The 27,929-nt window shown below is 48.7% G+C and overlaps 2 long non-coding RNA genes and 3 other non-coding genes across 6 annotated transcripts; 2 read left to right on the forward strand and 3 right to left on the reverse strand.

Moving 5' to 3' along the window:
* Positions 1 to 235: 235 nt before the first annotated feature.
* LOC113957530 lies at positions 236 to 27,890 on the reverse strand. 2 transcript variants are annotated; one of them, XR_003531196.1, is made up of 3 exons: positions 27,839 to 27,890; positions 2,901 to 3,127; positions 236 to 1,834 (listed from the first exon to the last, which is right to left on the reverse strand). It is a non-coding gene; the product is annotated as an uncharacterized LOC113957530 (long non-coding RNA). The 2 variants fall into 2 exon arrangements; XR_003531195.1 differs by lacking the exon at positions 27,839 to 27,890 and adding an exon at positions 5,112 to 5,260.
* Positions 4,081 to 4,153, forward strand: TRNAF-GAA. The gene has a single exon. It is a non-coding gene; the product is annotated as a tRNA-Phe (tRNA).
* LOC113957531 lies at positions 15,932 to 18,778 on the forward strand. Its single transcript, XR_003531197.1, has 3 exons — positions 15,932 to 16,135; positions 17,994 to 18,302; positions 18,387 to 18,778. It is a non-coding gene; the product is annotated as an uncharacterized LOC113957531 (long non-coding RNA).
* TRNAF-GAA lies at positions 18,136 to 18,208 on the reverse strand. Its single transcript has one exon. It is a non-coding gene; the product is annotated as a tRNA-Phe (tRNA).
* On the reverse strand, positions 18,833 to 18,905 carry TRNAF-GAA. Its single transcript has one exon. It is a non-coding gene; the product is annotated as a tRNA-Phe (tRNA).
* Positions 27,891 to 27,929: the final 39 nt, after the last annotated feature.

Below are 27,929 nucleotides of genomic sequence, written 5' to 3' on the forward strand. Positions count from 1 at the left end.
CCTTGAGACCAGGACAGGCTTCCCACTTCATTTCTGCCCACTCTCATGATTATTTATGATTTGGAGGGGCTGCAGGGAGTTACCATTTGGGAACTTTTGAGATATTATCCCTTTTTTTTGCAGAGCCACAGTGTGATTCCAGAGGGATCTGAGCTGCAGCAGCGTGAGGAGGTTGCAATGCAGAGCCCGTATCACCCCTCATTTCCAAAACCTGTAACTAAGGATAAAACCCACAGATTCCTGGTCTCTCCCATGGCACTCCTTCATTCCCTGTTGTTTTCTGCCTGGCTCTTCATAATCCAAAAATCTGGGATAATTTCCTCTCCACACTGAGCGTCAAGAAGGACAAAATCCCTTTGGCAGCTTCAGGGCATTGCTGAGAATGGATTTAAAAGCAGGAAATAGCGCGAAATTCCCAGGGCGATCCCGTGCGCGTGGCTCGGATGCTGGGGAAAAAGGGACTGGATTGACGGAGGAATGGTCGTAAAGCAGCAGAAAAGAGGGACTTACGTCAGAGATCCTGATTTCCATCTCGACGTCACCTAGCAACACTCCAGATAAGGGCTTTCACTTCCGAGGAACTCGTTCCCTGGGAATTTTCCCATTAGGTGGCACCACTGGCCTTGAGAAGCCTTTGACGTGCTTTGTCTCCTTCGAGCCACGTTGACCTTAATTCCAGTTCGGAGACCCCCGTCCCCAAAAAGCTCAGGAAGAGTTGGATGAGATTCGTGCAAACCTCAAAGTGACCTGGGCTGTTGGTTATGATTTGATTTGGAGAAGAATTTTTGATAGGACCCAGCCCATCTTTGCACTGGATTCTGGAAAATCCCATGGGAACACAGAACCTGGCTCCTCTGGGCATGAACTTCAGCAGAGTTTCAGCTGAACTCAGAAGTGGAAATAACTTTTCTTGTTGGTACTGATTGGGTAATTTAATTCCTGGCTGCAAGGAGGGAGCTGTAACTCCCAACAAAGCTGATCTTGATGCATTTATGGTTTGCTGCTGGAAAGGGGATGCCCAGGTTGCCAGGAGAACATGCTGACAGCACCCCAAGTGTCACACAGAGACCTTCAGAGTCAACTTCTGAAGTTTTTGGTTCGGATTTTGAAGGCAGATTCAATTTTGGAACTCAGCATCTGATTTCTGTGGGCTCTGTCTGGTGACTGAGCAACCTGGACTAGTGGAAGGTGCCCCTGTCCACGGCAGAGGGTTGGAATTAAATAATCCTGAAGGTCCCTACCGGCCCAAACCATTCTGTGTTTAGGTCAGGTTTAGAGATTTGCTTTTTTACCTTCCGAGAAATCAAGTGAGATGAATCCTACCCCAGGAACCTATTCCAAACTCCTGGGTTTGCTGTAAAAAATGTTCTACTGGGTCTTCTCCTGTGTTCTTTGCTACCTGTCACGCTGCTGTCCCCATCTGGCCTTCCAGGAATTTGTTGATCGCCGGTGCTGCTGAACTAAATAGCTCCCAGCTCTTAAGAGAAGAACAGAACAACACCATTTCACAGAATCAGAGGCACTGATGTTTCAAAATAGACACTGGATTATTTTGATTTGCCTTCAAAGACAAGAGTTTTTGAAGAAAAGCTAAGCCTGGAGCAAAGCTGCACTCCAGGCTTTAATAACCCTTCAAAGCAGAGCTTTACGTACAAGGGAACACTTGTGATGGGCCACACAATAATCATCAGCTGATAAATCATCTGGCTCTACAACCCTTTCTCTCACTTCCTTCAGCATCCGAATGTGGGAAAATAGACCAGGAAGAGTTTTCAGACCCTGCAGGCTGAGCCAAGCTGGACTTGTAGGATCTGTAGTCACTGAATTGCTCCTTCTGTAAATAAATATAACCAGAGCTGCTCTGAACAACCAGCCTCATTTTGGGAATGATTTTGCAGGGGGCAGATTGCAGGATTTCTTGAAAATATTTACTAGGGTCAATTCCTAACTACCTTCTCTTTATGGATCTTGAGATCCAGGTGGAGATGAGAGAGACATTTAATAGGATAGAGAACAAGGATTGCTCATTCCCACTTCAGAGCTGAGACCCAGTCAGCCTTCAGGCTTCAACCCTGTCAGCAATATTGGAGATTCCTCTCATTTCAGCATCTCCACCAGACTCAAAATAGAGGAATCTGGATTTGGGTTGTGTTGTCTCTTGGCCAAGGTCTTTAGTGACACCCTGGACATTAAAGATCATCTCTTTCTAACCCCTCTGCCATGGGCAGGGACACCTTCCACTAGCCCAGGTTGCTCCAAGCCCCGTCCAACCTGGCCTTGGACACTTCCAGGGATGGGGCAGCCACAGCTTCTCAACATCTTGAGTCACTGGTGGGGGGGGGTGTCTACTCTGGAGCAAGTCCAGGGGAGGCCACAAAGATTATTAGAGAGGTGGAATTGCTCTCCTGTGAGGAAAGGCTGAGAGAGTTGGATTTGTTCAGCCCAGAGAAGAGAAGGCTCCAAGGAGACCTTGGAGCATCTTTCTCTTGGCACCACTGAGTTTTCAGGAGCTGGATCTCTCATATGTAGGAGATAATTTATAAGCTTAAATGGGAGAGTATCATTGCTCAGCTGGCCAAAAATGTCCCCATCTGAGAAGCACAAAGATGCTGTGACCCTCAGCCATACGTGTGACCAGTTCCTCAGTGACCAGGAGTGGGATCCCCACTGGGATCCAGGCATGGAAGTGTTTTTGCAGGAAGAAAACCTACTTAGGGTATGATTCTGTTGTCTGGATATTCCATAGCCTAGTTTGGGAGCCCTAAATATCAAGGAACTGTTATCTAATAAATCCCTGGGAGGAAATATCTGCTGCTGTCGAGCTGAACATTCAAGCCCAGATTAAATATATTTTTGACACCTTTCTCTACCAGATTTTTTGACAGACATGGAAAACTCACCGTGCATTTCACAGAAGTATTTTGGGAAGATGTGAATTTGGAGCTGGGGAAAGATGGGAGATCGCCCTGGGAGCGAATTATTTGCGGGATAAGTTGGTGGGTTGGGCAAACCTGTCCCATCTCGCTGCATGAATCTGCTTGGCTCCCATTCCCTGGGTGGAGAGAGACAGATTGGTGTGCAGAGATTAGCCAGGCTCCATGGATAACTCCAGATCCTTCCGTGGGCTCTGTGAAAAGATGTTAGGAAAGTCTGTTCAGTGCTAATGCTCATGATGGCTCTCAGTTCAAGGCTGCTGTTTAAATCGAGATTTTAGCTGTGTTTTCTCATAAAAGCCCAGAATGATTTGAGCTAGAAAGGACTTTAAAGATCATCTCATCCCACTCACCTGCCACTGGACCAGGTTGCTCCAAGCCCTGTCCAACCTGACCTTGAACACTTCCAGGGATGGGGAAGCCACAGATTCTCTGGAAAGCCTGTTCCTGTTCTCTGAGTAAAGAATTTCTTCCCAATGTTATGGACCTTGGCCTTCAGGAACAGCAGTGAGACCCAATTTATTATTTCTTATATTTATTATTTCTTATCAGGACATGCTACAGCTAAATGGTTTGGGTATTTTAGACCTGTCCAATGTGTATTTTTGGATATGTCAGACCAACCTGAAACCCTGAACAGCACAAAAAAGAGAGATGGTCTGAGGGATGAGACAAGACAATGTCCTCAGCACCAGCCCAGAGAGAGGAGTCTGTGTTTGATTGTCCCTTTTACTCTCTTTCCAGTTATCTCTTGAGCCTTCCCTACAGTGAATTTGTCTTTCACTTCATCCTAGACCACCTTTGTCACTTCACATTCAGCTTCCCTTTCTGTAGCTTTGTAGCTGCAGAGACTTAACTCCATCTCCTTGTTTTCCTTGCAATGATTTGTGAGTTTCTCTAATATCAAAGTGTTTCCTGGCTCCATCCTCCAGATTCACATTATTAAAATCATGCATGGAGGTCACAGACTCCTACAGGGAGTCTGGGCTGGCACCTTGGCCCAGTGCTTTTGATCCCACTCTGCCTGTATCTTATTCCCTGAAACAACTTCTTTGTCTCCCAAGCTAAAGTCAACTAAAGGCTGCCTGAAAAGGCTGAAAGATCATCATATTTCAACGGGGTTTGTGCCAATGGCTGCCCCCGCAGGGCTGAAGTAGCTCAGCTGGGAGAGCGTTAGACTGAAGATCTAAAGGTCCCTGGTTCAATCCCGGGCTTCAGCAGGGTTTTCCTGCCCTTTTGGGTGCCCAGGGATGGGATTCCAGTACAACAGAGAAATGGACAGCCAGGAGAGAGTCCAGTAAAGGGCCAGGAAGGTGATCACAGAATGGGAAAAGTTGGAAGGGACCACAGTTTGGACCAGGGTCATCCCAGAGCACAGGGCACAGAATGGTATCCAGATGGGTCTGGAATATCCTCAGTGAGGGAGACTCCACACCCTCTCTGGGAAACCTATTCCAATGCTCAGTCACTGCCCAGCAAAGAAGTTCTTCCTCATGTCCAGGTGGAACTTCCTGGGCATCAGTTCCTGCCCATTCCTCTTGTGCCATTGCTGGGCTCCCCCCAAGCAGAGCCTGGTCCATCCTCTGCCCCCTCCCTGCAGATAGACATAGATAAGGCCCCCTCTCAGTGTCTCTTCTCAAAGCTGAACTGGCCCAGCTCAAGGGGATGAAGGGACAGGAGCATCTCTTTTATGAGGAGAGGACGAGAGACCTGGGGCTGGCACTCCTGAGAGGTTGTGGAATCTCCATTCTGAGAAATTTTAAGAAGCCACCTGGATATATCCTGGGCAATTGGCCCTCAGTGGTCCTGCTAGAGCAGGGGGTTGCACTAGAAAATGTCCAGAAATCCCTTCCAACTATTCTGTGTGGAGAGGACAAGGACAAAAGTTTACATCTAGAGAAGGGAAAAGCCAAGCTAATGAAATCATCATATTTTCCCATCAGCAGTGTCCACCTGGTCAACCAGCCCAACCACCCTGGCTGAGCAACCAGCCAACAAAGAGCTGTGATAAAGATCGGGGTGTGGGAAAAACCAGACCCATGCATAAATAAATAAAAGGAAGTTTAAACACTCCTATCCTTGAAACATTTATCAAGGTGAAGTTTTTCCTCTTTTTCCCTGATTTTTTTTTTCTTATTATTTTTAGTCAAACTAAGAGCCCCAAAATTAACTCTTCACCCTCTCTGAGATGCTGGTGTCTGTCATCTGCTGCGGGATCTGCAGCTCGACGTCACGAGCAGGGCCCCCAAATAAACTTCCGCTCTCATTTAAGGCACCATCTGTGTCCCATTTCTGCAGAGATCTGTTCCCTTCTATGGAATGTTCCTTCCCCTCGCTGAGCTCCAGACTCCTTCGGAGGTGGGGAAGGCGGTGGGTGGGAGCGGTGCCAGCTCGGTGCCAACGGAGCTCGCTGTGACAGAGCCCTCGGGTTATCAGGAGGCTTTTGGTGCTCAGCCGCGGTCAGGAGGCCCTGGAACAGGCTCGAGGGTGATGCCTTCAACTCTGTGTCACATCCAATTTTAGTTTAGCTCTTTCAGTGTGGCACTTTTAGCACCTCTGTACGAGATTTCCAAAAATGTTTAACGTTCCTTGCCGAGAACTCCAACGGACCGAGATTTGAGCAAGGTGAAAAACAGCTTATCTGGAGAAAATGTACTCAGAATAAGACATAACAGGATCACACCATTTGATATAACCAAGTCAAAACTGCTCAGGAGCCTTGAGGCTGTTGCAAGCAGGACAGAGAGGATGATGATGAGGAGGATAGGGATAAAGGGGTGGTTGTTTTGCCACCACTGACTCAAATTTGGGAGGTGTGTCTGAGGGTGGGACAATGAGACAGACAATTTTGGGGCTGGGTGTAACCAATGAGGTAATGCCTAGATATTGTAATTAGATGGTATTATAAAAATTGTAAAGGCCTGTACTGTGGGCATGTGCAATACAGTTTGTGCACCAAAGGCACCACAGGTAGAAGTGCTGCTTTCTACCTTTCTGTACTCAAAACTGTCCAGAGAATTATTTCTCTGATTTTAGGCAACAAGGGGCAACCCACAGATGAGGCAGAGCCAACACCGGACCATGTCTGGCTGTGAGAAAGAGAAGCTTCACTGCGGTTTGTTAATTAGGACAAGAGTAATGAGGGGAGGAAGAGCCAAGCTCAGGATGTCATGGAGAGAAAGGTCCAAGTCACTGGGACACACCATTGTTTGGGGCACAGAATCACAATCAATTAGGTTGGAAAAGACCCCTGAGATCATTGAGTCCAACCCGTGCCCCAACCCCACCTTGGCACCCTGCCCATGACACCAAGTGCCATGTCCAGGCTCTGCTTCAACATCTCCAAGGATGATGACTCCACCACCTCCCTGAGCAGCCCATTCTAATGTCTAATCCCCCTTTCCGTGAAGAAATTCCTCCTAATGTCCAATCTAAACCTCCTCTGGTGCAGCTTGAGGCTGTGTCCTCTTATCCTGTTACTTGTTGAACCCCTTTTGGCTCCCCCCTCCTGTCAGAAAGTGAGGAAAGTGAGAAGGTCCCCCCTGAGCCTCCTCTTCTCCCGACTGAGCCCCCCCAGTTCCCTCAGCCTCTCCTCATAGGATTTGTTCTTCCAACCCTTCTCCCGCTCCGTTGCCTTTCCCTGGTCCTTTTACCAGGATGACGTTCACAGCCTTATCTTCCTATTATGCAAATAAATTCAGCTTTATTGCCTAATTCAGACAGTGAAACCCACAACAAATCAGGAAGAGCCTTAGTTTAGGCTCTGCACCAAACCAGCTGAATGAGCTGTGCAAACTGTAACCCTGGGCCTCAGTTTCCCTTTGATGTAGCAATTCCCTTTCCCTTCCCTTCCCTTCCCTTCCCTTCCCTTCCCTTCCCTTCCCTTTCCACGCAAGCACTCGATGTTCTCTGTGTTCTCAGCTTGTTTGTGTGTGTTCCCCCAGCACGTGTCCCCAGGGATGGCGCTGCATTACTCACACACCTCTCGAATCCTCTGTTTCTCTAATTCCTTTTATTTGCAGGAGTTGGGAACAGTCATGCTCTCCAGGAAAACACAGCCCTCACAAAGCTGGAATCAGCGTCACTCAGCTGTTCCTAAGAAACTCCTGTGACTTGCAGGTGAATTCACCACAGATCGGAAATGGGAGGTGGGAGTGGTAAGAAAGAAGGGGACAGATCATCCCAGAACACCAGGAGATGAGGTAAATAATTAGGAAACAGTGTAGGAAAGAGGATGATGGACTGGAGATGAGGTAAGAGACCCAAAATCTGGGTCACCGTTGGTACAGAACATTTTAAATGACCAAGGAAGACTTTGGGATTCAGGGGATCTGTTTCTGGTTGTGGAAACTTGCTCATTTTGGCAAGAGCAGTGGCCACCACATCAAAGCAGGGACAAGACAGAGGTGCCTCCAAATCCACTTCCCACAAGTTGAATTGATTTAAGGTCCTCTTTGCTCTTTTCCTGTATCCACACAGAGACCCACATTCCCTCAAATCTCAGTTATTTGGGTGCTCCAGGAGACTCTGTGTGTGCTTGTGGAAAGTTTCATTATCAGGAACTTTAAACCACTATTACATCATTATATCTTAGATCAGGAATGGTGTGGCCAGCAGGACCAGGGCTGTGATCAGCAACTGAAATCCAACTGAAATCCAGCTGAAATCCAACTCAAATGCAAATTCTGGGGGCTGTTTTAGGCCTTTCACGACAAGAAAGACATTGAAGGGCTTGAGGGTGTCCAGGGAAGGGAACGGAGCTGGGAAGGGTCTGGAGCACCAGGAGCAGCTGAGGGAGCTGGGGGGGCTCAGCCTGGAGAAAAGGAGGCTCAGGGGGGACCTTACTCTCTGCAACTCCCTGACAGGAGAGTGGAACTGGGCTCTGATCCCAAGTACCAAGGAATAGGATGAAAGGAAATGGCCTCAAATCACACCAGGGGAGGCTCAGGTTGGATATTAAGAAAAATTTCTTTGCTGAAAGGGTTTCTCAGCCCTGGCCCAGCTGCCCAGGGCAGTGGGGGAGTCCCCATCCCTGGAGGGATTTAAAAGCCGTGTGGATGTGGCACCTGGGGACATGGTTAAGTGGTGGACTGGGGTATTTTTACATTAGTGGTTGTATTTGCTGATCTTAAATGTCTTCTCCAACCCAAACAACTCTATGATTTAAACTATAAACTTCCATGAAAAGCTGCGGCAGAGAGGGGAAAACCTAACTAATTGAATTTTCCAGCCCTTCCCTGTTGTTTTCCTGTCCCCCTCAACAATAAAATCAGCTGGCAAGGGTGGCTGGACACACAGAGGGATGTTTTGTCTCCTGGGAGTGCCAACAGAACCCTCTAGCAGGGAATAGGGATAACTGGTAACACATTCCCAGAGCCCTGCCTTGCTCCTTGTCTGTACTTCCCACCCCCTCAGCCCGGCAGAGCACTCCCACCTTCCAGAGGGAGCCAGCCAGGAACGGCAGGGAGGGAAAAGTTCACCTGGAAGGGAAGGAAAGCTGTTCCGGAGGAGGTGAGAGCAGAACTGGGAATCCTGTGACGTTCAGCTGTGTTTTGAGAGCAACTTTCTTGTCTGACCCTGACCTGGGAGCTCGCTGAGGGGACAAGAAGGGCTCAAGGAGGTGTGTTTGCATCCTCACCAACGTTATCCAGCGGGGAACAGATCACCCAGAAAGTTTAGCTCCTTTGGATTAATGAATCCATTGCATATTCCTCGGGAAATCTCTCTCTCACCTTTCCAAATGCTGCTGGAATTTGCCGGTGTGTGAGACCAAATTTTAACTGTTTCTCTTGGCAGCTGCCAGCCCTGGAATGGGATAAATTCCTTGGCTCTGCTGGAAGATTGATGGAGAGGGATTTATGTTGCTGATGGTTACAGGCACCTTTGCAAGTGTTGAGGTGTTTGGGGGGGGGGGGGGTTGCCTCTTCTCCTCACATCTTCCATCTTATTTGAATTTTCTTTAAATCTTGTTTATGTGTTATCTCCTCCAAAATGACACTTGGGGAGGTCACATCTCCCTTCCCACACCACCACTCACAGCTGAGGCTCTCACGGGTCACGCTGACACCTGATTCCTGGAATCATGGAATCAGAGTTTGGGTTGGAAGGGATCCCTGTGCGACGGGCAGGGACACCTCCCACTAGAGCAGGTTACTCAGACACCAATCCAGCCATCAGCAACTGGAAAATCACATTTCTAGGCACATATTTTTCCTTGCTGTCAGGTCCTGCTCCTCTGGAATGACATCTTTGGGAAGGTCCTGGTGTGCAGCTCCAGGCTCCAGAATCTTGTGTCACTGTGTTTCCCATCACCCATCAACACAGGAACCTTTACAGGGCTGGCAGGAATAACATTTCTAATATTTTTATATTATATTTCACAATTATATTATATATTTATATTTTTATTGTTATATTTTTAATAATTTTAGTTTTCTACATCTTCTATATTTCTAAATATTTCTAAATTTAGTTTTCTATATTTCTATAGTTTTCTATATTTCTATATTAGTCTTCTATATTTTTATATTTTCTACATTTCTATATTTCTATTTTATTGTTGTACTGTTAGTATATTTTATTGTTATGTTTTATATAATATATTTTATTGTTACATTATACTTATTTTTTTTATATCAGCTCCAAACCCTGAGCTAACAGGTCTTACCCCAGGGAAGCACTACAACTGCACAGGAGCTGAGTTTTAGCTCTCCTGACTATACTGAGAGTCTGGGAAAAAAAACAACCACCAGACCAACCAACCAACCAAAAAAAACCCAATCAAACAAAACAAAACAAACAAAAAAACCCAAAAACAAAACCAAAAAAAAACCACAAGAAAAACAGCTCTTAACTTAAAACCTTCAGCTAAATATTTAAAACTCCAGGTGATGATCTGAGACCTCGAAGCCTAAAAATCCTTGGGCTGAAAAAAAAAACACCTCCTCAGTGATTTTAAAAGTGTTCTAGTCCTGACTTTTTTTTAATTTATTTTAATTATTGGCTCAAGGACTGGGGAGATTTCATGGCAAGGGAAAATCTGAACTCAACTTTTGCAAAGTTTCAGTTGCAAAAGCAGCTTCCCTGGAGCACGGGGACACCCAGAATGTGTTTGGCCACCCATGAGGATCCTGAATGGGGTGACACTAAAACGGGCAGGCGATTGCTCGATTGCTCCCGGTGCAGGGAAGGAAAAGGTGCCGCCGTTTGAAATGCTAATTTTATGGGGTTTAAAAGCCCATTTCGCTTCTCTTCTTCCTCCTCCTCCTCCTCCATCTCCTTCGCTCTCGCTGCTCCTCCGGCGGAGGTGCCAAAACCTCCTCCGTCAATTTGTGAGAACTTTCTGCTTGAAAACTGGAGCAGAGAATCACCCACGGATCCTGCCTGGCACGAAAATACCGGAGGCAGAGGCACCGATTCCAAACGACTCGAGGAGTTTCCCCGTGTCAGGGGAAAAGAAATGGGAACGTGGAACTGACTCCACCAAAATCCCTCCGGGAGGAAACACCTGTCCAGCATCTTCTGACCATGGACAGGGATATTGCTCATTATAAAGACATTTTCCCATTTGTTTCTAGTGTCTTTTAATTCTTAATTTGATCCTTTTGCTCCTTGCCTGGGACTTGAAATATTCCCAGATCTGTTTTGGGTTTTTTTGTTTTGTTTTGTTTTGTTTTTTTCCAATGAAACAAAACTCAACAGAGCAAACTCTCCTCTGGACATTCACACTTGCTTGGAATGAGGGATTATAAGACAAAGTTAAATTTCCAAAGCAAAAGAGAAGTTTTCAACCCACGTGGCACAAGTCAGGTGGCTTAAAATGATGATCTAAGTGTAGTTTAAAACCTCACATATTATATAGGAATTAAATTCACTCCTCTGCTGGATTCTTATACTTTTTTTTCTATGAACTAATTTCCTGAATTTGCAGAGTTTTGCCAAGGGTGTTTTCTGGGCTGTTGGGAACCAAACTGAAATCCACCCACCCTTCTGCACGGAATTCCAAACTCTGTTCCCTCCTGGGTGCTCCCAAAACCTGACAGAGATGTATTAACTCTTTCTCCATCCTAAATCCCACCCTGGGCAGGGGAATAAAACCCTTCATATCTCATAAACGACAGCAGGAAGCTCCAAAATCCTACTTCTCAGTGCTTTTCTGAGCACAGTTTGCATATTTAAATAGCCTCCTTCCACATGGAACCAGCAGAGCTTCATGTTCTCTCCTTTTTCCCCCACCAACCCCCTGAAGTCACAAATAAAATCAGGCTTTGCTGTTCAAACCCCAGGGGAAGGAGAGCCCCTTGCCCGAGAAGTTAACAGCCCAAATAATAACCTAAATTGCATTTAATTAATCAGCCACACACCCTAAAGTCATGACCCTTCCGAGGTGTTTTGGCTGTTTTTTACTTTAGTACCTCTGAGGAACTGAGCTAAGCCCAAAAAGTCTTTTGTTATTCTCCAGTTTTAGCATTTGGTGCTCAGAGCAAATCTTGGACAGTTGATTCATCTGAAAGAGGAATTTTTGTCTTTTTCCTTTTTATTTATTTTTTTATGATTTTTTTTTTCGTGGTACATGTCCACACTCCATTTTAAGGCACAGTTTAGACAGTGAGATAAATCCTAACTCAAAACTTTCCAGGGTTTTTTTTGGATGACCTCAAAGGAAGAACTGCCCTGATTCTCATATAGAATGAGTCATAGAATCATGGAATGGCCTGGGTTGGAAGGGACCTGAAAGATCATGGAATTCCAACCCCTGCCATGGGCAGGGACACTTTCCACTATTCCAGTGCTCCAAACACCATCCAACCCGGCCTGGAACACTTCCAGGATGGGGCAGCCACAGCTTCTCTGGAAAACATGATCCAGGGCCTCCCCACCCTCCCAGGGAACAATTCCTTCCCCATATCCCATCTAACCCTGTCCTCTGGCAGTGGGAAACCATTCCCCCTTGTCCCGTCACTCCACCCCTTCTCCAAAGTCCCTCTCCAGCTCTCTTGGGGCTGAAAGGGGTTGGAAGGGTCTCTCAGGTCTCCCTGGAGCCTTCTCTTCTCCAAGCTGAACAATCCCAGCTCTCCCAGCCTGGCTCCAGAGCAGAGGGGCTCCAACCCCAGGTCACATTTGCACTGGGTAAGTCACATCATGTTCATCAGTTGAACAAGGGCCTCATGCTCTTCAAAATATCCCAACAACTCCAACTTTAGGGCAGGCAGGGATGGATCTGCAGCTCTAAGCTCAGCTTTTGGCAAGGTTGAGTGCTCAGTTGAGCTCTTAGGAACTGTGGGACTTCTCTGTGGACGGTCAGCTCCCAGGTCATGGGCTGCTTCCCAAGGATCCTTGGGGCAGAACTTCTCAGTAAAACCTTTAGTTATCCCAGGATCCCTCTGAAGTCCACAGGGATAGTTGGTGCCACTCAGACTTCAGGTGCCATGAGGTCCACCTTGACCTCACCTGCTCAGCTGGGATGAGAAAAGCTGAGCCTAATCCTGCTGTCAGAGGCTCCGGGTGGCAGCTGCTGTGTCCCACTGATGGAAGGACTGTAGGATACATTTGCAGTTAGGGGGGAGTGTTGATCTGCTGGAAGGCAGGAGGGCTCTGCAGAGGGACCTGGACAAGCTGGATCCATGGGCTGATTCCAACGGGATGAGGTTCAACAAGGCCAAGTGCCGGGTCCTGCACTTTGGCCACAACAACCCCCGGCAGCTCCAGGCTGGGACAGAGTGGCTGGAGAGCAGCCAGGCAGGAAGGGAGCTGGGAGTTTGGATGGCCAGGAAGCTGAACAGGAGCCAGAGTGTGCCCAGGTGGCCAAGAAGGCCAATGGATCCTGGCCTGGATCAGGAACAGTGTGGCCAACAGGTCCAAGGAAGTGATTCTTCCCCTGGACTCAGCGCTGGTGAGGCCTCACCTGGAGTGCTGTGTCCAGTTCTGGGCCCCTCAGTTCAGGAAGGACATGGAGGGGCTGGAGCAGGTGCAGAGAAGAGCAACGAGGCTGGGGAAGGGTCTGGAGCACAAGTGCTGTGAGGAGAGGCTGAGGGAGCTGGGGGGGCTGAGCCTGGAGAAGAGGAGGCTCAGGGGAGACCTCCTCACTCTCTGCAACTCCCTGCCAGGAGGGGGGAGCCAGGGGGGTCTGGATCTGCTCCCAGGAACCAGCAGTAGGACAAGAGGGCTTGGTCTCAAGCTGTGCCAGGGGAGGTTTAGGTTGGATATTGGGAAGAAGTTCTCTCCAGAGAGAGTGATCAGCCCTTGGAATGGGCTGATCCACCCATTGGAATGGGCTGAAACCACCAGGAAGTGGTGGTTTCTCTCTCTCTGGAGGTGTTTAAGGTGAGACTGGATGTGGCATCAGTGCCATGGGCTGGGAACCACAGAGGGATTGGATCAAGGATTGGACTGGATGATCTCGGAGGTCCCTTCCAACGCATCTAATTCAATGATTCTATGTTTCTATAATATCTTAATGCTGGTATGGGTGGTTTTCATGCTACTCTGGGCTCTGCACTAAAGTGTTTGTCACCTTTACAGCCCCACAGGAGCTCTGTGTTCCTGGCACAGTGCTTCTCCACCTCCGAGAACTCTGCACTGCAGCACAAACCCGCCTTAATGCCTTTAAGCCTGGAATAGTTGAGGCAGGATTATTGCTCCCAGGGCATGCAAATAATAATCCTTTCTTTCCCTCATCTCGTAGCTGCCATGTAATTTAGGAAATTATTCTTCAGGGCTGGCAAAGTCTTTTGTTCTCTGCCTCTGCCACAAAGAGCTCTGGCTGTCAGATCCCAGAGTGCTTTCCAAAGGATTCCAGAGGACTTTTCCCAATTTTCTGAGGGTTGAAACTGAGACATGAGGATAAAAATTGCCTCGTCCTCGTGCCAGACATTGGCAGAGCGAGGGACAAAGCAGATTAGTCCATGTATTAAAATAAGTTTGAGCAGTCTGGCCTAGTGGAAGGTGTCCCTGTCCATGGCAGAGGGGCTGGAATTAGGGGATATTTCAAGTCCCTTCCAACCCAAACCATTCTATGATGCTATGAAAAACAAAGCAACAGCAAAAGCACTCCATGGGAATGAAAATTGTGACAGAAAAAAACCAGTTAAACCTAAATTTCCTGGGCTTCAGGGTTTTGTGTGTGTGTGTGTGTTTGGTTGTTTGGGGATGTGTATTTTGGTTTGGGGCTTATTTTTTTTGTTTGTTTGTTTTTCTTTAGGGTCTTTTCGGGGTTTTTTTTGGTTAATTGGTTGGTTGGCTGTGGGGTTTTTTGGGGTTTTTTTTTGGTATTTCTTTTTTTGTTGTTCTGTTTTTTGGGTTTTTTTGGTTGTTTTTCGAGTTTTGGGGGAGGGTTGTTTTGGGGGTTTTCTTTGTTTTATTGGGTTGGGTTGGGTTTTTTTAGTGTTTTATTTTGGGATTTTTGAGGGTTTGTCGGTTTGTTTTGTGGGGTTTGCTTGTGTGTTTTTGTTGTTTTGGTTTTGGTTTAGGTTTTTTTGCTTGTTTGTTTTGTGGGTTTTGCTTGTGGTTTTTTGGTTTTATTGAGGCTTTTTTTGTTATTTGTTTGTTTTGTTTTGTTTTGTTTTTGTTTGGTTTGGTTTTTTTCCGCAGGAAAGAATTTTAACCTCCTGCTGATAGATTCCCATTCTTTTATCTGTCTGGTCTTTCTCCTGCATCTCCTGGGCAGTGAGACACAGCTCCGGTGCTGTGCGGTCAGGGGGGATGTGTGTGGATCGATCCCTGGGTGTGGATCGATCCCTGTGTGTGGATCGATCCCTGCCAGCGCTCCTGGTGGGAAAGGTGGGGAGAGGCACTCACAAGGATGGGGGAGAAGGGCGGCAGCAGCAAATCGGGACTGAAAAAATTCAGAGAAAAAAGGCAGAAACCACTGGAATAAAAGGAATAAAATCCGAACTGAAGGGCACCGACAGCGCCGTGTTAGTGGGGGACTCGGGAAAAGGTTGTTCTTGGGATCTGCCAGGAGCTGATTGATGGACGTGGGGACATGAAGAGGGGGAGAGGAGGGAGCTGAATGTGTGCTGGGGGCTGGCGAGGCGCTGCCAGGGCGGCCGCCCCCGCTCCTGCCGCCCACCCGGCGCAGTTATTCATCCCACTCCTGCCCTCGCAGCTCCCCGGGAGCACGGGGCAGCTTTAACCCTTCCTTAGGGCAGGCTTAACCCTTCTTTGGGGCAGGTTTAACCCTTCTTCGGGACAGGTTTAACTCTTCTCTGAGCCAAATTCAGGGAAACTCAGGTTTCCTGAAATTCAGGTTTTGGCACAGAGGGTTGAGTCAAAGTTGTTCCAACCAGGAGAGCACCAAGTCGTTGGGAGGAGGAGGAGGAGGGAAATAAGCCACTCCCACCCCCTCTGTGATGCTCTCGGGGGATTTCTTTATGTCCTGCAGTGTGAACATGGGGCCTGACTGACACCAGTGGGGCCCTTTCCTTTGTTTTCCCATGGCTGGATCAGGTTCCAAAGGAATTTCATTGTGGTTGCCACCTTATGCTGGACTTTTAGAGGTGAGCAAGCCCAGATGTCACTGGCACCTCCACGAGAACATCTGGCAGGGCAGATCTGTGCTGAAACCTCTTCCCCTCTCTGATTGAACAGAAATCACAGGATCGTAAATTCACAGAATGGTTTGGGTTGGAAGGGACCTTAAAAATCAGGTAGTTCCAACCCCACTGCCATGGGCAGGGACACCTCCCACTATTCCAGGTTGCTCCAAGTCCCATCCAACCTGGCCTTGGACACTTCCAGGGATGGGGCAACCACAGCTTCTCTGGGCAACCTGTGCCAGGGCCTCACTACCCTCACAGGGAAGAGTTTCTTCCCAATATCCCATTTAATCTTGCCTTCTGTCAGTGGGAAACCATTCCCTCTTCTCCTGACACTCCATGTCCTTGTTCAAAGTCCCTCTCCAGCTCTCCTGGAGCCCCTTTAGGCACTGGAAGGGAGAGCTTAGGGTATCCCTGGAGACTGCTCTTCTCCAGTCTGAACAATCCCAGCTCTCTCTATCTTCATAAATAGATCTATTATGTCCAAACCACCTCCAAGGAATAGTTCCTGACCCTGTTATCCCCTGAACTGTGCCTGGGCATTGTCTGAAGGACACAGGTTGACACATTTAAACACTGTGGACGGGCACTGAGCATCAAACAAGCCCCGGCACTGCCTTTATTCCCATTTCCAGCACACCTGTTAAACCAGGACTGTGGAACCAGGTCAGAACATTGTTCAGTAGAGCTGCTGGAACGCTGAGCCTGTGCCATCCTGCTGCTCCCTGAGCCACCCTGCTGCTCCCTGTGCCACCCTGCTGATCCCTGTGCCATCCTACTGCTCTCTCTGTCATCCTGCTGCTCCCTGTGTCACCCCGCTTCTCCCTGTGCCACTCTCCTGCTCTCTGTGCCACCCTGCTGCTCCCTGAGCCACCCTGCTGCTCCCTGTGCCATCCCGCTGCTCTCTGTGCCACCCTGTTCTCCCTGTGCCATCCTGCTGCTCTCTGTGCCATCGTGCTGTTCCTTGTGCCATCCTGCTGCTCTCTGTGCCATCGTGCTGTTCCTTGCGCCAGCCTGCTGCTCTCTGTGCCACCCTGCTTCTCCGTGTGCCACCCTGCTGCTCCCTGTGCGACTCTCCTGCTCTCTGTGCCACTCCGCTTCTCCCTGTGCCATCTGGCTCCTCCCTGTGCCACCTTACTTCTCTCTGTGCCACCTTGCTGTTCTTTGTGACATCCTGCTGCTCTCTGTGCCATCTGGCTGATTCCTGAGTCGCCCTGCTGCTCCCTGAGCCACCCTGCTACTCCCTGTGCCATCCTGAAGTTCCCTGTGCCATCCTGCTTCTCCCTGTGCCACTCTCCTGCTTTCTGTGCCATCCCACTTCTCCCTGTGCCACTCTCCTGCTCCCTGTACTGTCTTGCTGCTCTCTGTGCCACCCTGCTGCTCCCTGTGCCATCCTGCTGCTCTCTGTGCCATCGTGCTGTTCCTTGTGCCACCCTGCTGCTCTTTGTGCCATCCTACTGCTCCCTGTGCCACCCTGCTGCTCTCTGTCCACCTTGCTGCTCCCTGTGCCACCCTGCTGCTCCCTGTGCCACCCTGCTTCTCTCTGCCTCAGGTTTGGTGTCTCTGCTCTGGCATTTCCTCCTGCCCTAGGGCTCCAGCCTCATTCCAGGGGTTGGTTGATGAGTTCAGACCCACCAACAGGAGTTATCCCAGCCAGGGTGTGCAAACTCCTCGGAAACCTGAGGGCAATACCCGGGATGTGGTTTTACAACTGCCCAAGATCCATTTCCAGGGCAAAATGAGGCCCAAGACAGAGCAAATGGGAGAGAATTGAATCCTGCACATGGACCATGAAGGGAGTTCTGACCTACTTTGATCCAATTTGGGGGCCGGGAGGCCTAATTTAGATGCATGCAAAGGTAGTCAGGAGTAAAAGGCTAATTTTAGCTGGAGCATCCTTGGGCCACAAGATGCTGCCTGAGGGGATCAGGTCTGCAAAGGTCCCTCCTGGGTGAGCAGCTGTTCCATTTGTGGGGTTATCTTTGGGTGGTGGCTCTTGACAGAGGCATTTTCCCATCAGGATATGGTGTCTCTTCAAGGCTAAAGAAGGTGATGATGCTTTTGACTCATTATTCACATCCTGAGCAGGGAATTCATCTCCTGGGAGTGCTGCAGGATCTGAAAACTTGATGTGCAGAGCACCACCAGAATGAAGGGCAGAAAGAAGAGTCTCTGCCCTGCTATGGGGAAGAGACTGGACGGTGACCTTGAGAAACTGGGAGTCAAAGCTTTGCTTCTCACTTTTTTATTTTGAAAACTGGTAACTTGTGTTTTGTTTTGTCTCTGTTGTTTGCCTAAAGGTCTCCATGAATCAGGAATTAGTCAGGAAGGGTCAGAGAAGCAAAGCCAAAGCACAGTTACTCAGTTTAGAACTCTTTGGGGTATCTGCACATTGAATACTTTAATTTTAAAAAGGTAAGAGTGGGAGGGTTCAGGAAAGGGCACTAAGATTCATCAAAGATCGTGGAATTGGAGAATATCCCGAGCTGTAAGGGACCCACAAGGATGTCATTGACTCATTTAGGTTGGAGAGGACCTCCAAGGTCGTTGAGTCCAAGCTTTGATCCATCACCACCTCATCATCCTGCCCAGAGCACTGAGTGGCACATCCAGTCATTCCTTGGACACCTCCAGGAGTGAATCATCAAGTCCAACTCCCAAAACCCTGCTGAAGCCCGGGATTGAACCAGGGACCTTTAGATCTTCAGTCTAACGCTCTCCCAGCTGAGCTACTTCAGCCCTGAAGTGTGGATCCCTTTCCCTGTGAGGAACAGGCAGACCCACCAGGACAGCCTGAAAAAAGGCACTTTTTAGGGAGAGAGCTTGTTTCAAGGTCTGTTGTGATTCAGACTGAAATGAACTCTTTTGATAAGGTGTTATTTCTTGTGCCAAATAACAGGTTTGATTTCCTGCACAGCCAAATACCTGTGGGTCGACCTTCCCACCTCTTCTCAGGGCAGTCCAGGACACAGGACTGGGAAAAAACAGTTGAAGGAACTAAAGAAAAATCCCTTTCTATCACTATTTTTGCTGATGCCTTTGAATTAAAAACCATGTCCCTGTTTCACAGACTCAGACTGGTTGAGGTCAGAAGGGATCTCATGGAGATCAAACCCCTGCTCAGGCAGGAACACCTCCAGCCAGTTGTCCAGGATCACATCCAGGTGGCTTTCAAATATGGCAAAGAATGGGAACTCCACCTCTCAGGGCAACCAGTCCCAGCTTTCTCATCCCCTCCTCACAGGAGAGATGCTCCAGTCCCTTCATCCTCCTCCCAACCCTTTGCTGGCCTCTCTCCCGCCTGTCCATGTCTCTGTTGTACTGGAATCCCAGCCCTGGGCACCCAAAAGGGCAGGAAAACCCTGCTTAAGCCCGGGATTGAACCAGGGACCTTTAGATCTTCAGTCTAACACTCTCCCAGCTGAGCTACTTCAGCCCTGCTGGGGCTGCCATTGGCACAAACCCCCTTGGAACGGGAAGAGCTTTCAACTTTTTGTGGCTCCAACTGGCTCAGGGGACACTTGGCTCTTGTTCTGTCCCTGGGGACGACTGAGGGGTCCCTGGGGACCACCTTCTCAAACAGCACCAGGCACTCAGGGAAATCAAATGTGCCTACCCAGGTCAGGCTGATGGTCCTTCTAGAGCAGTTCCCTGCCTGTGGAAAAGGCCCAGGGAGATGTTCCATGGGAGATGATGGGAGTGTGGCTGAAGTTCATCCCCTTTGTGCCGTATTCAAGGAGTTGGAAGGGGCATGTCCTGTTCTGTCTGTTCACATCTGTGTCTGGATGCTTAAACCATGGAATGGTTTGTGTTGGAAGGGACCTGAAAGATCATCTCTTTCCAAGCCCCTGCCATGGGCAGGGACACCTTCCGCTAGCCCAAGCGTTGCTCCAAGCCCTGTTCAACCTGGTCTTGGACACTTCCAGGGATGGGGCAGCCACAGCTTCTTTGGGAAACCTGTGCCAGGGCCTCCCCACCCTCACAGGGAAGAATTTCTTCCTAATATCCCATCCAATCTTGCCCTCTGGCAGTGGGAAACCATTCCCCCTTGTCCTGTCACTCCAGGGACTTGTCCCAGGTCCCTCTCCAGTTCTCCTGGAGCCCCTTTAGGCCCTGGAAGGGGCTCTCAGGTCTCCCTGGAGCCTTCTTTTCTCCAGGTGGACACCCCCAGCTCTCCCAGCCTGGCTCTAGAACAGAGGGGCTCCAGCCCTTGGAGCATCTCCGTGGCCTCCTCTGGACTCCCTCCAGCAGCTCCACCTCCTTCTGATATTGGTAGCTCAGAGTTTCCTCAGGGTCTGGACTAACCTGTCACTCCACAGAGCTCCCATCATCCATGTCCAGTTGGCTCTGAGTGGGTGACAAGGACCCATCTGCAGGTTCTCCCTGGGAAAGGGACATCTGCCAGGTCGGCCTGTGTGGGATCCTGGCTCCCTTGGGACGCAGCTCCACCCTTCCAGCTGTCCCATTTCTGCCTCGCCAGCTTTCTCCTTGTCAAGGAAAGCAGAAACCAAAGCTGTTCTGCTTCTCACCAGCTTTCCTCAGACAGGAGGAAATGCTCCCAACATGGAAACTGTGGTATTTGCCAGCCCACTCTGCCTAGCTGGAAATATTCAGCTGGGTGCAAAATTCCCACTGAATTTGTACCAGTTTGCACATGCTTGCAGTGTTGGTGGAAAGGATAAAGAACAAGCCTTGAAGGAAGTGCTACCTTGTAGTTAAATTAGGAATTGGAGGAGCTGACTTGCTGGGAACTTGGATTATTCAGCTGGTGAAACAGAATTTCAGAACTGAAACTCTGCGAGCAAAGTCATGAGAAGTCAGACTTGTGTTGCCTGTTGAACACGTCACATGGAAGGAGTTGGAAGCTGAGATTTTTCCTTATGGAAGAGGAAGAAATTAAACCTGTTTTTCTGGCTCTATTCAGACCTGAGGGCTGGAATTCCATGGGCAGCTCTGCTGTGGGGAGAACAAAGTGGGAGCAGGAGTGACCTTGAGATGTCTGCTCTGGCTGCCCTGTGGGCAGGTCAAACTTGGATCTTTTAGCAGATGCTGCTTTTTTTTGAGCCATGTTCAGCTCAGCATTCCACTGGGAAAAGCAGAGATTTGGGAAAACTGTCCTCACAACCTCTCCACTGTCATGGCAGAGACACAGATGGATACCGTGATTCCCTGCTGGAAAACGTCCCATCCCCATGACACTTATTTCCCTCCCTGTTTCCATCTCTGCCCCCACTTTAACCATATGGTAAAACCTTTTCTAATAGGTGGCCTTGTGCTTCATCTTTGATTTTCTTTGGGTGTTTTCTTTGGGTCACTTGTGTGTCCTTTGCACCCCAGGGGTCTGTAGAGTGTGGTTTTTTTTTTTTTTTTTTTTTTTTTTTTTTTTTTTTTTTGGTGTCCTCATCCCAGAAAGGATGTGAAAAAAAACCTAAATTAATCGGTGGGAAAGATTAATAAAGTCACTTCTGCACAGGAAATTGCTGTGTAAACCATGTTTACCCAGTCAGGAAAAGGAAGGAGTGAAAGGATATTATAGGAACTAGAGAAAGGAAGGATATTATAGGATCTAGGGAGTAGTTGTTAGGGGTTGATTGCTTATTGATTCTTCTGATGTAGGAACTAAGGATTATCAGTGGGAATGAGCAAGTGCCAAGCCTGGAACAAAGAAAAATAAGGAATTACTTCACCCAGTGTCTGGTTATCTGTGCAACTCCCAGCCCCAGGGTATTACAGAGCACAAACATTCAAATGATGACTGGGAAGATTTATGGAAGAAAAAACTCCACAAAGAGTGTATAAATATGGAACCACCTGGTTTGTGTCCTGAGCCACAAGCCTCTGGAGACTGGGAGAGTATCTGGTGATACAACACTACATTATTTCTTCCTTTGTAGGTGTTAACTCCTGGAAAATATTGCAGGCTGGGTTTTGAGCTGGATGTTGTTCTGGACATCTCTGGCACCTCCTCATCCTCACGCTCTGGATTCCTGAGGCATCAGGGAAGTGTCAGCCTGTTAAACCCTGCTGGCATTCGGGCAGAGCTGAGCCGGAGGTGACATTTCCCACCATCACCCAGCTCTTTCATCACCACTCCCACTCAGGTACTCGAGGCTTTGTCCATGACAGGCAGTTGACAGGAGATCCCTCTGTCCTTGCTTTCCCTCCCCCTGTTCTTCCCGTTTTCCTGCCACTCCGGGCTGCTCTGCCTGTGCTTTGTGAAATGTCCATCTGCCCTGAGTCAGGGAAGCAGCTTTCCAAGGTTATGGAATTACATCCACGCAAACCAGAAATCCAGTTGTATCCTGGGATGCATCAAGAGAAACATGGGCAGCAGGGGAGGGCGGGATTCTGCCCCTCTGCCCCCTCAGGTGAGACCCCACCTGCAGAGCTGCCTCCAGCCCTGGGGAACAGCACAGGAAGGACATGGAGCTGCTGGAGAGAGTCCAGAGGAGGCACCAGGATGATCAGAGGGATGGAGCAACTCTGCTGGGAGGAAAGGCTGGGAGAGCTGGAGTTGTTCAGCCTGGAGAAGGCTTTGGGATGACCTGAATGTGGCCTTTCAGCACCTGAAGGGTAATGCAAGACAGATGAAGAGAGACTTTATAAGGGCCTGGAGTGACAGGACAAGGGGGAATGGCTTCAAATGGAATGAGAGTAACTTTAGATGGGATATTGGAAAAAAATTCTTGGCTGTGAGGGTGGTGAGGCCCTGGCACAGGCTGCCCAGAGAAGCTATGACTGCCTCATCCCTGGAAGTGTCCAAGGCCAGGTTGGACGGGGCTTGGAGTGACCTGGTCTAGTGGAAAGTGTCCCTGCCCATGGCAGGGGGTTGGAACACGGTGATCTTTCAGGTCCCTTCCAACCCAAACCATCCTGGAATCCCATGAAATCTCCCACCAAATGCTCATCCCAACAGCCAAGGAGCCTGTCCAGATCCACATCCAGACCTCTGTGGGCCATGTGGATTCACCAGCCCTGCTGAGTGCACTCCTTTCTCACGGGGTCAATGCAGCACCTGGAGCTGCAGACAGGTCACCTTTTCCACCCAACTCAGCACATCTGATTTGTCTCCAACCTTAGTTTTCCTTAGAGACATCCTGGTCCCAAACTGTGTCACAGGTGGGATTTTGTCCTATTTCCCCACTCTTTCTCCAGCCATCTGCACCAGGGGAGTGCCATCCACTGCAGGGTTGGGATGTTATTGCTCCTCACATTCTCACTTGGCTCTGATGTGTCAAATAAGGTCCATGTTCCTCCTTTAGGCTTCTGGAAATTTTTCTGTCTCATTACACTAAGTGAGCTCCTGCTTTACTTGAAAAGCATTTTTAGTGATTATCTCTATTTTCCTGTCGCTATTTTCTTTTTTTTTTTGTTCTTTCCCCAAACTTCTCCAAAAATGATCTCATTAAAAACATGGAACTTTTGTCTCTGAAAAAAAAAAAAAAAAAAAAAAGGTTTCCTGAGGTTTCTAAAGGTCTCCCAGCAGGAATGTTGCTTGGTTCCATTTCCCCTCCAGTTGAGCAGACCCCCAAGTGAGCCCATTAGGAAAAACGGACTTGCTGGAAAATAAAATTCCCCAAAATATGCAACAGCAGCAGCAGCAGCAGCAGCTCTGAAATGTGAGGCTCCAGTAGGCAACAAACTATGTTTGCAAAGCTCCTCTTTGATGGCAGTTTAATGTGTTGGGGAAGGAAGGAGATAATGGCACAAGGGGGACTGTGGGTGCTCGGCACCTACAGCAATAGCTGGGAGGGGAGGCAGTAAAGGGGATGGAATGGGAGGCCTGGGATAACTTCATTGTTATTCCAGGGACAGAAATGCATCTTTGAAAAGCAGAGTTAATGAAGCCCAGCTGCCAAACTCTGCCTGTCACACAGCCCTCTCCTCTCCCTCCTGAAGCCTGATGTCTGAAAGCTGCTGAGATTGTCAGTCCGTCCTTCAAGGGGGTGGCTCCAGGAGTTGCTTAGAATTTTTATTTGAGTTTGACTGTTAAGAATCCAACAGGCTGTGAATAAGAGCTCTGCTGGCCTGGAAAAATGAACCCTGAATGGAGGGATTCAGGCTGCGGTCCTGCTGCTGCCTAAGAGAAATTGTTTGCATCCAGGGGGATATTTGCAATCTGCCCTGGACAGAACCTCCCACGTAGTCACTGGGAGGGAGAGACAGTGAGAACAAACCCCAGACCTGGGATTTCAGCTCTCCTCAAGTTTAAATCACCATTTTTTGAGAAAATTAATGTTTTAGTGTTTGCTTTAGTGACTCTGTTATCAGGGACACCTCAGAGATCTTAGAATCATAGGAAGGTGTGGGTTGGAAGGGAATTAAAAGATCATTTTTAAAAGTGTCCCATGGGCAGGGACACCTTCCACTGGATTTCTCAAAACCCCATCCAACCTGTCCTTGAACTCTTCCAAGGATGGGGCAGCTTCTCTGGGTAACATCCTGAATGTATTTCACTCGGAGTGATGGGAAAAATTGAAACAGCAAAGCTCTGTGGCCATCAATCAGATAGAGGAAGATATTTGAGGCAGAACTTTCTGAGGGCACCTCAGCTGCAAAAAGAGAGCAGTGACCATGTCCTTGGCTGTGTCCTGCATGGACCTAGGCTGACCAGACACCAGGAGAACTCCCAGTTTGGGTGTTTTCTCTTGGATCTAAGTGCTGAGAGACACAGCCTTGTCCTAAACTTGTTTTGTACCAATTACTGCTCAGTGTGAAAGTCCTGCTGCTTTTCCTTCCCTTAATGGCATCTGCAGATTCTGCTCTGCCCCCACAAACTCCCAGTGCTTTCCCTGCGCTTTCCTCATATTTCCCTTTCAATGTGGATCACCCACTGCTATTTCAACCCATCTGAATTTCATTTACTGAAGGAGAGACCAAAAGCACTCAGGAATCGCTTATTTAATAACTGTCAGTAGAGCAGAGGAATAAATTGGGCACTAAGAAGACAGAAGAAAAGCACCGAGAAAATATTTGTAAAAATAACAGGTGCTTTAAAGTGTGTAGGGGTTTGTAAGGATATTTATAAGACATTAATACACAAACCAGGTGGCAATACCTCATTAACGAGCCTTTTGTTCTTGCCAAACATGCTTTGGTGAGGTTCCCGGAGAGATTTCCCAGCAACTCATAAAATTAGTAGTAAACAACCCTTCTTGAGGGCTGGGAAATTTTCTCTACCTCTGCTGAGGGCTGGGAAATATTCTCTGCCTCTGCTGAGCATCCCAACCCCCTTCTGAAGTTTTTTCCACTGTTTTGCAAAACATCCAGAAGTTCCTGGGAGAAAAAAATAATGGAACAAAAGAGAGGGAACAAGATGAGCAGAAGCAGAATCTACAATAAAAAAGCACAGGAATGACTTGGTTTGGACAGTGCTGGTGTCTTGATGTATAAATGGGTTTGTTACTTAACTCTGGTGATTCATTCTGTCAGGCACAGGGATGAGGCAGCTGCCAAATTTCATGCTGGGAGGGAATTTTCTCTCCCAGAACAGACTGGCAGGGAATTTGTGAAGCTGAGGGGTCACTCTGAAGGGTCAGGAATTGTTGTGACAAACATGTGGACGAGCAGGGGGAACATCACGGAGCACGACAAAGGTTTGTTTCCATTTCATGGCACCAAATTTGACCCCAAAATCAGTCCACAACCCTTTAGCTTTTTCTCCCACATCTCCAAAGGACCCGTAATCCCCAATCCATGACTTTGATGGGCTAGATGACCAGGTAAGACTATTCTTCTGTCTTCTATGGATGAATACTGGAGAAATATATCTTATAATACTCCTCACATCATTTATTTCAAACATGGTTCTAAATAAAGCCGAGTTGAAGCTGTTGGGTGCTTGGGGCAGGGTGTTTTATTCTTTTTTTTCCTCTTTTGTTTTTACAGAGTGTCTAAAGAACATGTTCCAGCTGTCTGGAAGGAAAGAGCAAAAAGAAAAAAAAAAAAAGAAAAAGAGAACAAAGGAAAGCAGTGAAGATATTTAATTGAGATAATTTTAGCTGCTCTAAATGCCACTGGCAATCTGCACAAGTGCTTGGGGAAAGGAGAGGAGGAAAAAAAGTTCTGTGCTGGCCACTCAGTGCCCAAATTAAGGGCAGGGAGGTGTCCTTTCAGAGGTCAAGCAGGAGCCTTCCTGGCAGCTTTTGGGTAATTGGTTTTTGAGCCTCACAGGTCTCCTCTGTACCCTAAAAGACTGTAATACAAACCCCAAACTCATCCTGATGGGGACACTCTCTGACTTGGGGGCTGAGAAGACAAATAAGGTGATTTTAGGGTGGGTGAACAGAGGTGGCCAGAGTGGATGAGGTGAGTTCACCTCTGTGTCTTAAGTGAACATCTGACAGGGCACTTCTGGGTCAGGACAAGACTTGGTCGCTCCTCGTGGGATCTCTGTCTGTTCTGTGGGATTAAATGGACAGGGAGCAGGGAGACTGATATTGGAAAAGGCTGCCCAGGGCAGTGGTGGAATCACCAACCCCAGAGGGATTTACCAGATGTGTAGATGTAGCACTTAGGGACATGGTTTGGTGGTGGCCTTGGCAAAGCTGGGGGAATGGTTGAACTCAGTGATGTTAGACATCTTTTCCAATCTAAATGATTCCATAGTGTTGGCTTTCCTGAGACATATGGGATGCAGAGCCTGGGGTGTGTATTCCAAGATCTAAGACTGGCAGGTCTAGACCTTGTTCTGGCCTGATGGATGTTTGACCAGTAATCCAAAATGGTCAAGCTCTTGTAGAAGGTCAGCAGAGAGGGATGTGGGGTCAGAGCTCTTCAGCTGTGGAGAAATCACAATCCATGCCCCAGTTAAAAGGGATGGGTTCTGGAAGTGCTTTTATACAGGGAACCCTGCCCCATGATTATTTTGGACAGTGACAGCCTCCTTTTTAATAATTTGAGGACATGGTTTAGTGGTGAACACAGTGGTGGGGCTGGGTTTACGCTGGACGTGATGATCATGGAATCCCAGACTGGTTTGGGTTGGAAGGGACCTTAAAGATCATCTCATTCCAACCCCCTGCAGGGGCAGGGACACCTTCTACTATCCCAGGTTGCTCCAGGTCCCATCCAATCTGGTCTTGGACACTTCCAGGGATGGGGCAGACACAGCTTCTCTGGGCAACCTGTGCCAGGGCCTCACCTTGTGCTGTCACTCCACGCCCTTGCCCAAAGTACCTCTCCAGCTCTCTTGGAGCTCCATTTAGGTGCTGAAAAGCCACAGTAATGTCCACTCACTGGTGGCCTTGGCAGTGGGGGTGTAACAGTTGGACTCAATTATCTTTTCCTGCCAGGATTTGCACTAATGTCCCTTCCCTAAATTGAGATCACAGAGTCATAGAAAAGTTTAGGTTGGAAGGGACCTTGAGGATCATCCAGTTCTAACTCCCTGCCGTGGGCAGGGACGCTTTGCACTCCCTTTCACAACCTCTCAGGTTGCTCAGAGCTCCATCCAACCTCACCTTGGACACTTCCAGGGATGGGGCAGCCACAGCCTCTCTGGGCGACCTCTGCCAGTGATCTTGGGAGATCATTTCCAACCAGAACAATTCCATGAATTTATGCAAGTGAAAAATATGATTTTAAGACACTTTTCCCACCCCACTCCACTGGGAAACTGAAGCTTTGGGTAGAGGTTTCATGTTCAGTCAACTTCCTGCACGACCCCTGGCAGAAACCTGGGGGTGCCCTGGTGAGATTGCGTTCCCCTCACAAAATTTGAGAAGGGACTTGGAGGATTTTGGAGAGCAAGCAGTGGAGGGGAAGGAAGGCTCTTCCTGTGTTTATAGTGGGGGTCACAAAGCTCTGAATCTTAGGGTTTCCCCTCCTACACAAGCACAATTTTAAGAAACCTGGTCCAGTGGAAGGTGTCCCTGCCCATGGCAGGGGGTTGGAATGAGATGACCTTTAGGGTCCCTTCCAACCTAAATCATTCTAAGATTGTAGGATTCTAGGACTGCATGATCCCTTCAGGGAGCCTTCCTGGTTCTGAGCAAAGCAGCACTGCAGGAACTGCCCCCCTTCCCTGATTCAGGGCCTGAGGAGGAGGAAAAATCCCTCTACTCCCCCCAGAGCAGTGCCCGCATTTGGAGCGCCGTGCCCACAGTGACCCTATTTTAGCACTGCCCTGGGGGTGCTGCCGTGGCTTATTTTTCCCCCTCTGGAAAGCACCCCCGGCCCCTGGAAAGCTCCCAGGCAGGTGGGAGAAAGGCAGGAGCGTGCGGCAGCTCCCCCGGCACGCTCACACCCCGCTCATCCCTTTTGTCTCCCTGCTCCCACTCTCCCCTTCTCCCCCGCATCCCGCCCACCCCGGTGTCTCACTCGGGGATGGCTCACGGCTCTCCAGGTGATGGATACATGGATAGTGACCTCGGCTTCTCCTCGAGGAACCCCTCGGCTCGGAGCCGCCGCTGCCTCTCCCTCCCCTCCCTCCCCGCAGCCAAACCCGACTGCTGGAACA

Source organism: Corapipo altera, unplaced genomic scaffold (genome assembly GCF_003945725.1).
Source record: "Corapipo altera isolate COAL_440 unplaced genomic scaffold, ASM394572v1 267, whole genome shotgun sequence".
Taxonomy (NCBI): domain Eukaryota; kingdom Metazoa; phylum Chordata; class Aves; order Passeriformes; family Pipridae; genus Corapipo; species Corapipo altera.